Here is a 10,800-nt window from a genome sequence, read left to right as displayed (position 1 = left end):
TTTTTTTTTTTTTTTTTTTTTTTTTTTTTTAGAATTTTAAAATTTGTTTTTTAGTTTTCGGCGGACACAACATCTTTGTATGTGGTGCTGAGGATCGAACCCGGGCCGCACGCATGCCAGGCAAGCGCGCTACCGCTTGAGCCACATCCCCAGCCCGAAAATCTAGTTTCTTATAAACACATCTTCCTATAAACCAGCAATTCCATTTCAAAGTATTTATCCAAGAGAAATGAAAACACATGTTTGCAAAAAGACCTGTACAGGACTTAACTCAGTCAAAAACTGTATCCAGTTTTTGACATCAAAAACTGGATTCAACCCAAATGACTATAAAAAACCATAAAGTGTGGTATATTCATCCACTGAAATACTACTCAACAGAAAAACAAAGAACTACTGATACTTCCAACCACATGAATGAATACAAACTATATGTTAAAAAATAAACCAGATACAAAAGCACCCACACTGTATGAAGTCAGAACAAAACTAATCTGCTTTTAGAGTGCATGAGGGCAAGAAGAAATGAATGGAGAGGTAAACAAGAGAAATTCCTGGGATAATGAAAATGCTTTACATCTTCTCTGGGATATCGGTTACACTGGTATAATGTCATACATCATCAAAATTAACATGAAGGTTTTGCACATTACATTTCAATAAAAAGACAAATAATTTCTAATGAATTTGTGAGCTCAATATTATATTAAGTTTGTTTTGAATAGACACATATATAATTTCTATACATATATTTGTGTATATTCAATAAATATTTATCACCTACTATGTGCTAAACACTTTGCTGGCTTCCAAAATAACTAAAGCCCATGCTCTCAAGAAGCTAACAATCTTGGGCATAGAAACACATGTGCTTAAACAAATAATAAAAACAGAAAACGTGGGACTTTCCCTATCAGGTATACATGGGATCTTGTATTAAAAAAAAAAAAAAAAAAAAAAAAAGATGCAATGTATACTGCCTGAAGTAAGAGTCAGGTATGAGAAAAACCTATTAATTGCTGAATAGGAGGTGTAAAGCAGAACTTTGGAAATGTGCACAAGGAAGAAAAAGAGTTTTTAACAAGCTGAGAAATACCACATGGAAAGACACAGAGATAAAGGGTCTAATATAGTAGGGGGCTGGGAACAGTTCAACATTTGGAAGAATCTGGGCTGGGGATGTGGCTCAAGCAGTAGCGCTCGCCTGGCATGCGTGCGGCCCGGGTTCGATCCTCAGCACCACATACAAACAGATGTTGTGTCCGCCGAAAACTAAAAAATAAATAAATATTTAAAAAAAAAAAAACATTTGGAAGAATCAGAGAGCCTAGAAAGAAATGAAATGCCAGCAAGCTACCATGCTCATGCTAAGGTATTTGAATTAAAGAGCCACTGAAGAGTTATAAGCAAGCAATGAGACACAAAATTTGTGATGAGAAATATCCATGGGAGGTGGGGGAGGGAGAAAGAGAACACATACAGGCAAGTCTGGAAGGGAATAAAATTGCAAACAGACTAGCAGTAAGAAGAGAACTCAGGAGAACAAGCAAGCGACATTTCACTTTTAGTAAACAAACCAAAGATACAAGAATGAAGAGTAACTCAGAATCTTAAAATAAGAAAAAAAATGGGAAAATATAATAGTTTTCAGAAAAATAAAAATGGCTCAAACATATAAAATAATGCTCAATTTCTTCATAAGAAAAATGTAACTAAAACTACACTGAAATACCATTTTTTCACCTAATAGATTGGCAAAAGCCCAAAAAGTCTGATTATTCAATGTTGGCAAGTTTACGGAAATACATGTATTCTCTTTATATATATATATATATATATATGGGGTTTTTTTAGTTGTAGTTGGACACAATAACTTTATTTTATTTACTTATTTTTATGTGGTGCTGAGGATTAAACTCAGGGCCTCGAACATGCTAGATGAGCACGCTAGCCCTGAGCCACAACCTCAGCCCACATGTATTCTCACATATACATTTCTGTTACAACCTCTAGGAAGCACAACTTAACAATGTGGGGTTCTCGCTCAGCGGTAGAGCACACGCCTAGCACGTGCAAGGCGCTGGGTTCGATCCTCAGCACTACATTAAAAAATAAACAAATAAAGGTATTGTGTCCAACTACAACTTAAAAATATATATTTTTTTTAAATTATATCTGTTACACTCCTTGTTCCAGAAATTCCACTTCTAGGAATTTACCCCAAACATACCTGCCTATGTACAAAATGATATCCATATAAGATTACTCAACACAGTAATTTTATAATAATAGAAACTGGGAAACAATCCATCAATTGGAACATTTTATAGCGGTGCTTTTATATGCTAGAACAAAAAGATTTTCAGGACATTTTGTTAAGTGAAAAAAGTAAGGGGCAGGAAAAGGAGTTAATGTTCCCAACATTAGTGTAAAATGTGGTAAGAGGGAAGAGAGGTGGGATAAGTATATTTATATATGTTTGTATTATTAAAATCCCCAGAAGGATATATAAGAAATCAGTAACATTTATAAATTATTGCAGAAGTCTGGAATGAGATGGAAAAGGTTATAAAGAAAAAAAGAAAAAGGATAAAAAGTCTCTTATCAGTTCCCAGTACCAAAAACAAAACTAATTGCAAGTACATACTTCAAAAGTAAAATAAAGAAAAAAAGAAAAAGGATAAAAAGTCTCTTATTTTACTTTTGAAGTATATACTTGCAATTAGTTTTGTTTTGTTTTTGGTACTGGGAACTGACCCAGGGGCATTTCATCACTGACCTACATCCCCAGACCTTTTTATTTTCAGACAGGGTCTTGCTAAGGTGCTTAGGGCCGCACTAAATGGAGGTGTATAGCAGAACTTTGGAGATGTGCACAAGAAGAAAAAGGGTACTAACAAGCAGAGAAATACCACATGGAAAGGCCATCCTTCAACTTGCAATGCTCCTACCTCAGCCTCCTGAGTCATTGGGAATACAGGCATGCACCACCACACAGCTGCAAATAGTTGGGGTTTTTTGAACTTTAAAATACTGTATCAGAATCAACAAAATTTGGTAACTCCTTTGATGAGAGGTAGGGAAGATGATAGGATCATTTAAAATGACTCTAAGGTTTCCAACATGATAAATCTAGTCATTCCTTACAACTTAAAAAAAGGAAGAATAAAAGAAAAAGGAAAAAAATCTGTTATTAACCAAAGCAAAAATTGGAAAAAGATAAAAGAGTAGGGGAAAGCAGCTCAATTTTGGACACATTGTACTAGAGATGCTATGTTAAAGAGTACAGTAGGATTTATAGTTCTTAGTAAAAATAGAGAAAAAAGAAAAAATATGTATAAGAACCTAATCTGTCTAGAAATTACTTGTTCAATAAAGTCAATTAACTGGGATGAACCAAAACCTAAACTAAAAGGTTATTAACTCAAAATGACAGAATAAGATCATTATCAATAGCCTCTTCTGACAGACATCAGGCTCTCACTAAGTTTATTTAAAACATTTCATTTTCAGGTTCATAACATATTAGAAATATCAAAAAGGACTGTCGGTATAGCTACCAGAAATTTAAGACCATAATCCTATCTTCAAAGTACTCTTCAATGGAGGCAAAAGTCCCATTTTTCCAATATCTTAAGATTTGGTGAAATGGTTCCTCCTTCAAGAAGTTTTTCATGTTTGTTTAGGCATTCCTGAAAGTATGAATAGTATTCTGCTGTGTTTTATAATTTTTACACAAGCCTCTTTCTTCCTATTAAATATACATCTCTTGACAGAAGGAATATCTTTCATTGTTATATCTAGCCAGCACTGAACATAATTTCCTTGCACAGTATAACATGCAAACATCCATTCAACAATTATCCCATATTTCCCTTCTCTAAAGTAATGTAAATGAACTTTGCCACAAATCAAGTCTGCTTGCAAAAGTTATAATCATTTTTTACCACACACATTTTGGCACCATGTTAAACTAAGCTTTTGTCCTGGCTTATCACAAAAACTAGTGAGATAAGGAGTGATGGGAAGTAACAATTAATGGCTTTAAGATTATTGGGTTTTTTTTTTTTAAAACAGGAAACAATAAAGTTCCAAAATCAAACTGGGATGATGGCTGTACAAACCTGCAAATATCCTGGAAAACAATGAATTATACACTTTCATTGAGTAGATTGTATGGCATGTGAGTTATATCTCAAAGCTGTTTTTTAAAATGAGATATCTGCTATTATCCTCACTTCACAGATTAAGAAATTGAGGCTTGGGGGATTAGGGCTGTGGCTCAGCGGTAGAGTGTTTGCCTACCACGTATGAGGCCATGGGTTCGATCCTCAGCATCACATATAAATAAATAAAGGTATTGTGTCCAACTAAAAACTAAATATTAAAAAAAAAAAAAAGAAATTGAGGCTTGGCAAGATTAGGCAATTTGCCCATGGTAACATTGCTACTTAGTGATGAAGACAAGATAAAAACTCAAGTAGTCTTAACTTTTAAGGATATGCTAAACCATTATGCCCTCCTGTCTTGCTTAGAAAGGAACCTCACTCATCAAGCAGCATTTTCAAATGCTTAAATATATTCAAGTCTTAAATGCTTGTCTTCTTCAAATTCCAACTAAGATTATAAAGACCTCACCTAGTTATGTTATGTCATAAGGCTAAGGAAGAAGAAGCAAATAGCTGAAAAGAAAGGTACTACAAAGAAAGAAGGAGGTAAACTGCTCAAAAGCTACAGCACAAGACCACATTAAACATTACTATTGCTTCATCATTATGATCAAAATTAGTGAACACATCTAATTCAGCTGAGCTGTGGGTAAATGCAGCCTCCTGGACAAACTCTGCCAAGACAAAGGTTTCTCAATCTTGACACAATAAACATTTTGGTCAGGTAACTTCTTTTTCTTATGGAGGGCTGCTCTATAGTGCAGAACGTTTAGAGCCTCCACACCTGACTTCTACCCACTAGATGCAAATAGCCAATCCACTCCCACTAGATGCCAACAGCAAATTCACTCCCTTCTATTGGACACAACTAAAATGTCACAATGCCAAATTCTGAACACTAGAGATAGGAGAAGTAACATCAACCCAGTTTGAGAACTAATGGCCTAGACTAGGATAAAAATAATAAAGGGCCAGCCCATTGATAAATAGTATATATAATAAAGCACACAAGGTTGAGGGTATAGATCAGTGTAGTGCGTTTGCCTAACACTTGGGAGGTCTAGACTTGATCCCCAGTACTGAAAAAAATAATGACTAGACAAAGATAAGAGTCTTGTAAGTCAGTCACCTCCCAAGCTTACTAAAATGGGGGAAAAAAAAAAATTCATCCCATGAAAACAAAATAAAGCTGGGGTAGGGAGAAAACAGCATACAGGGATTAAATAGAAACAGCTCATGTAGATACACCAGCCTCCAAAGTGTTTCTGAACACTTCAGCATGTGAGGCCTCTAACACTCTTGTAAAACATTAGCCACAAAAAGACACTAGAGATTAAAAAATAGAGCTGAAGGAGTCCAGAAATAAAATGCTCCCTTTGACTGATTTGAAGGAATATCAGTTTCCCATATAAGAAAAACTAAGTCCTCAAAACTACAGAAACTGAAATAAAGAGGTCCAGGTTGCCACCCCTGCCAATACAAATTCAATAAGAGTAAAATAAAAAATGGACCCACTCCAGCTATAAGGTCCATTTTTTATTTATACTCTTATTGGGACAGGATGGGACAGAATATTCAGACCCTATACAAAATTTATTTCTTCTGATTCTCAAATCCCCCCTATGTTGGTTGGTTCTGCCCCTCTTGTACCTATGTTAACACCAAATCAAGGGCTTTCAATACTCTCACATTGCCCTTCAGTTTTTCATAGTATAGTATAGTGGCTTCTCTAGTCATAGCATCAATCCCCCTCAAGGTGCCACTAGCTCCAAAATCTTATTCCTCTTCAAGTTCCACCTCTCAGGCCATCTCAGGTCTCAGGTAAGGACTAGCTCAGTGGGAGGGCAGGGAAGTGGCACCTGGGGTGTCAGTAGCAAGTAAATGAAATCATTGAAACTAAAGTTATGTACTGAAAGTAACTGCCCCTTAATAAGCATATGAATAAATGTTTACTTTCATTCATAATCAAAGAAATTCCAACTCAAAACAAGATAGAGGTTCACATATCCAATTGGCAAAAAATATAAAGTTAAAGTCCAGTGTTGGTGAACACATAACAGACAAACATTGCTGGTTAGTGTAAACTGTTACAATCTAATCTCAATTATGGTACCTTTTTTTTTAATATTTATTTTTTAGTTGTAGTTGGACACAATTCCTTTGTTTTAGTTATTTATTTTTATGTGGTGCTGAGGATCGAACCCAAGGCCTCGAATGCGGCAGGCAAGCACTCCACCGCTGAGCCACAACCCGAACCCCAATTATGGTACCTTTTACAATAAAATACTCTGATCATTTTTAAATAATGTTGTTCTATATGTGCCTGTAGCATTAAGGAAAAAAAGCAAATCAGAATACAATGCAATAGTATAATACTGTATGTATAATTTTTAAAAATAAACATTATGGAATTTTACACAAGTTTTGGAAGGAAAAGTAATTTTTATCTTCACTTTTCTATACACTGTAAAGTTTAACTATATGTGTATAACTTTTAAATTATATAATTTTTTCAAGTACTCTATTTCCCCAACTTTAACCACCATTCTTTGCAACAACTGCCTCCTGCAACCAGTCCCATATCTAAAGGATGGCTGAAACTGCCTGGGAGAATCTGAGTTAGTAAGGGATATATCTTTGGACATGGGTCTTTCCTTTAAAAATCTTTGCTTACTTACCTAAAATCACACCTATGCAATGAAAGAAGAGAAAAAGAATCCCTAAACTACTGACTAAGGAACCACAACCTCTTATAGGTCCCTAACTATTCTGAGATACTAGTCCTGGTTATGGCTTTTCTTCCTTATTATCATTTGTATATCTAATCTTAGTTAATTGCACTTTCTCACATAAAAAAGAATAACCTCAACTACCACTGAAGAGAAGAGGGGAGAAAGATTGCTCCTTTTAGAACACATTAACAGCAAAGGTCCTACTTCTCTGGCCTGCTCAGCTCCCATCACTTTGATATGGGTTGCCAATCACTACACTTCAATGTGTCTGGGTGTCTTGGTCCTGTTTATTGTATTGGGGTTGTTTGTATAAGAAGGCTTAATACTTGTTCATTTTCACTGAATCAGTTTACAGCATTCTCTGTCAAAGAAGAGAGAGGCAAGGCAGAGTGGAGTATTCATAGGCTCAAAAGATGCTTCAAAACAGTTTCCTAGTTTAATCAGTCTTTCCTCCACACTCCTTAGCTGACTTTTAAGGTTTATACAACTAAACCAAGAATGTCTAATTACAGCTATTAATATCTAATTAATGGGATATGATAACTATTATAAAGATTTTTAAATATCTCAGATTAATGGCTTTAATTTTTAAGCTAAACTTTATTCATCTGAGTTTTATCATCATAATTTTCTCAAAAGGCATAATCACTCTGCCAGTGCAACTATTCTCAACACAGCAAACTTATTCTTAATCCTGAACTAATTGGCAAGAAAGGTTTATAAAGCTTTTTTCAAGTATTGGAGAAAATGGTAAAAATCAGGGGGTTCATAATAGAATACTATGAGAAAGAACTGACCTCTACTCTGTAAGGAGTCAAAATTGCAAATCAATTGGCAGCTTAAGTTTAAAAAATAAATACATTCTCGGAAAAAACTACTAGTTTTATTTTTAAACTAAGTATTTTTGAAATTTTTAACATTCCCAAGCAGGAATACACAAACCAAATAAAAATGCCTATTATAAATTGAAGAGACAAATGACTTGTATAGCAAATTCAACTTAAAATTCATATACAAGCGGGGCACAGTGATGCACACCTATATTCACAATATCTGGGGAGGCTGAGGCAAGAGGATCCCAAGTTCAAAACCAGCTTCAGCAAATGAGCAAGGCCCTCTGTAACTTAATAAGACCCTGTCTCAAAAAATAAAAAGGGCTAGGGATATAACTCAGTGGTTAAGTGCCCTGGGTTTAATATCCAAAATATATATAAATAAATAAAAGTCACATGCACACAATATCTTATGATAAAATACAGTTCAATACTAACCTATGCAGATTATTCCGGCTTACAAGTTTCACAAAGAAAAAAAAATGTCACGTCAATTGGTGTTACACAATGAAAGATCAAGTAGCTCTAGGAGACAGAGACATCTAAGAGGTAATCTTGTAAAACAACCTAAATGTAGTGAATACTAGATAGAAATTGTTAAAAGCCTCTGTCCAAAACAGATGGTTAACCTTGAAGTTTTACTTTTTGTTTGAATGAATGAAAAGAAGAGGATAGAGAATAATGTGTTGCCTCACAAAGATTTTAAATATTGTTAAATCCTGAATAAAACAATAATGACCACCAGGAGATCTAAGGGCTGTCCCCAATTTCACCACATGAATGACGGTATCCTTAAATAAATCAATTAATCTATAATCTGAACCTAATTTCTCCTCTATAAAATAAGAACTGGAAATCATCTTTTTGTTTCCTAGTAGCTCTAACACTAACACAAATTTATTCTTTTCTAATGTTATACACAATATGTGTCATCCAAGAGTCTGTACCAAATAAGAGTGAGCTTCCCTATTAGTTATAAGCGAACGGATTTTTAAAAAGAACTAAGGAAGCCAAAAGACAGTCCACATTTGCCAAGGGAAATAAGCAGAAAAAACACAGGCTCCCAAAATATTCCCTTCCTCAAAAAGTAGTCTTGCAGCTGCATTACCAGAGAAAGCCTTGTGTAATACAGGGTATCACTTCATTTTAGGCTTAACAAATTATTGATAAAGTTTAGTCCTCAAAATATTACAATTTGTAACAATTTTAAGATTAAAAATTAAAACAACATTTGTCCAACAGCAGCTCAGTAGAACCTTGGTACAAATAACCTTAGTACAAACCAACTCATCACAAGAATCACAATATTCACATATCTCCTCTAATTCTTAGGGAAAACTGGGACCAGGGCTCCTAACTAGAGAGAAATAAAAATAACAAGAGTTAATAAAAGCCACTGTAAAAGCCAAGTTAATACCAAGAGAATCAACTTCTCAACTTCAACCAAAAAGAGACAGTTCTAAAAAAAAAAAAAAAGACAAACCCTACCATCTCAACTAAAATATACCTAAGTAAAACACAGCTAAGAAATGGTCGAAAATTTTCAACCATGAGAAAAAGTCCCTGCTTTAATAAAAAAGTGCACTATATGTGTGTGTGTATATATATACATATATATTTGTAAATTTACAGTATGTACAAATTTTACTTTAAAGAAATAATGTTCTTACAATATATATATATGTACGTGTGTGTGTGTGTATATATATATATATATATATATATATATTTTTTTTTTTTTTTTTTTAAGTTGTAGATGGACACAATACCTTTATTTTGTTTTTCATTTTTATGTGGTGCCGGGGAATGAACCCAGTGCCTGACGCATGCTAGGCAAGTGCTCTACCAATGAGCCACAAACCCTGGCCCCTAGGACATGGTTTTTTATAGTTAAGTTTTAAGTATGCATCTTAACTTTCACCTACGAATTCACCACTATAAAGTTTAATTAGGTTTTCTGTTTTCACCATGAGATGCAAGACTAATTGTTCCACAAATTGAAGTGCACACACAGTACTCATTTTATTGTCCCTAAAAATACTAACATCTGACATGTGGATTGCATAGAAAAGAAGCTCCTTCGAGGTCCATGTTTGTGTTTTTAACTTTTCTATTTGACTAGTACTTGAATTTAATATAGTAAATGTTCCTTGGAACTTAGTGTTAACTGAGAACAGTGATTATACTGCCATTCAGGATTTAAATGATTATGATTTATTTACAGCTCACCTCCTATATATAAACCAAGTATGTTTTAAAAGGTTATTAGGAAGACATACAGGATTCCTCAACTCTCTCAAGTCCGCAGCCAAACTACAAAATCAAAGGCTGTATCCAAAGCTTCCCAAACTATTTAATACATAATACACATGGATAGGGTCATTCGGGACACCACTGCCCATCCATCACTTCGAGATACAAGTGTGAGAGAAGAGTTCTTAGAAAATAAGAATTAACCCTTTCCTAGTAAGAATGGTTAAGGCGAGTGTGGAGTGGGTGGGTAAATGGTCTTTCAAACCCTTCCCGAGCTCACACCATCCGCGGGAAGGAACGCTGTAGCGTGCAGTACTGAAGATGAGGTGCCGCGTTACAGGGTTCAGATTCACCCCCTCAAATTACAGTCGGGCTGCTCAGAGCCAGCTTTAACGTACGTACCCAAAACCCACAGCAACAGCACAAACAGGCTCCTCTCCGGACCCAAAACTTTCAGTGTCAATGAAATAACGGTGCAGAAAGGCGAACTATCCACGATCGCACACCATTTTCACTGCCGTTCGATCCTAACTCAAAGCGAGAATCCAGTTGTCGCCTGGGAGGAGTCACTTCACGCCGGAGCTGGGCTCTTCCTCAACTAGGTCCTCGGATTCCCCCAGCAGCAACCGAGAGGCGCGGTTAGCGCGCTTTATCTCCCGCGACTGGCAAGTAACCGTGTAAAAATGTCACTCTATCCGCCCGCGTCCTCCACCCGGAGCGGGGGCCGGGCGGCGCGCGGGGACCCCGGGAGGAGGCAAGAGAAAGCAGTCCTTTTTTCACTTGTGGAAGGGGACTGGCTGGGGACAAAAACTT

General features: G+C 35.6%; 1 protein-coding gene across 5 annotated transcripts in view; it reads right to left on the bottom strand.

Moving 5' to 3' along the window:
* The window catches only part of Pds5b (PDS5 cohesin associated factor B), a 193,399-nt gene extending 182,708 nt beyond the window's left edge, over positions 1 to 10,691 (bottom strand). For 2 of the 5 annotated variants that reach the window (XM_048800814.1, XM_048800815.1), the window contains exon 1: positions 10,390 to 10,690. The gene's annotated coding sequence lies outside the window, so the exon portion shown is untranslated. Of the gene's footprint in view, positions 1 to 10,389 lie in introns of all 5 variants that reach the window. The other 3 variants (XM_015484200.2, XM_015484201.2, XM_048800816.1) reach the window with 2 other exon arrangements.
* Positions 10,692 to 10,800: the final 109 nt, after the last annotated feature.

The sequence above is a fragment of the Marmota marmota genome, unplaced genomic scaffold (genome assembly GCF_001458135.2).
Source record: "Marmota marmota marmota unplaced genomic scaffold, marMar, whole genome shotgun sequence".
Classification (NCBI taxonomy): Eukaryota; Metazoa; Chordata; class Mammalia; order Rodentia; family Sciuridae; genus Marmota; species Marmota marmota.
This window is presented reverse-complemented; position numbering and strand designations above follow the sequence as displayed.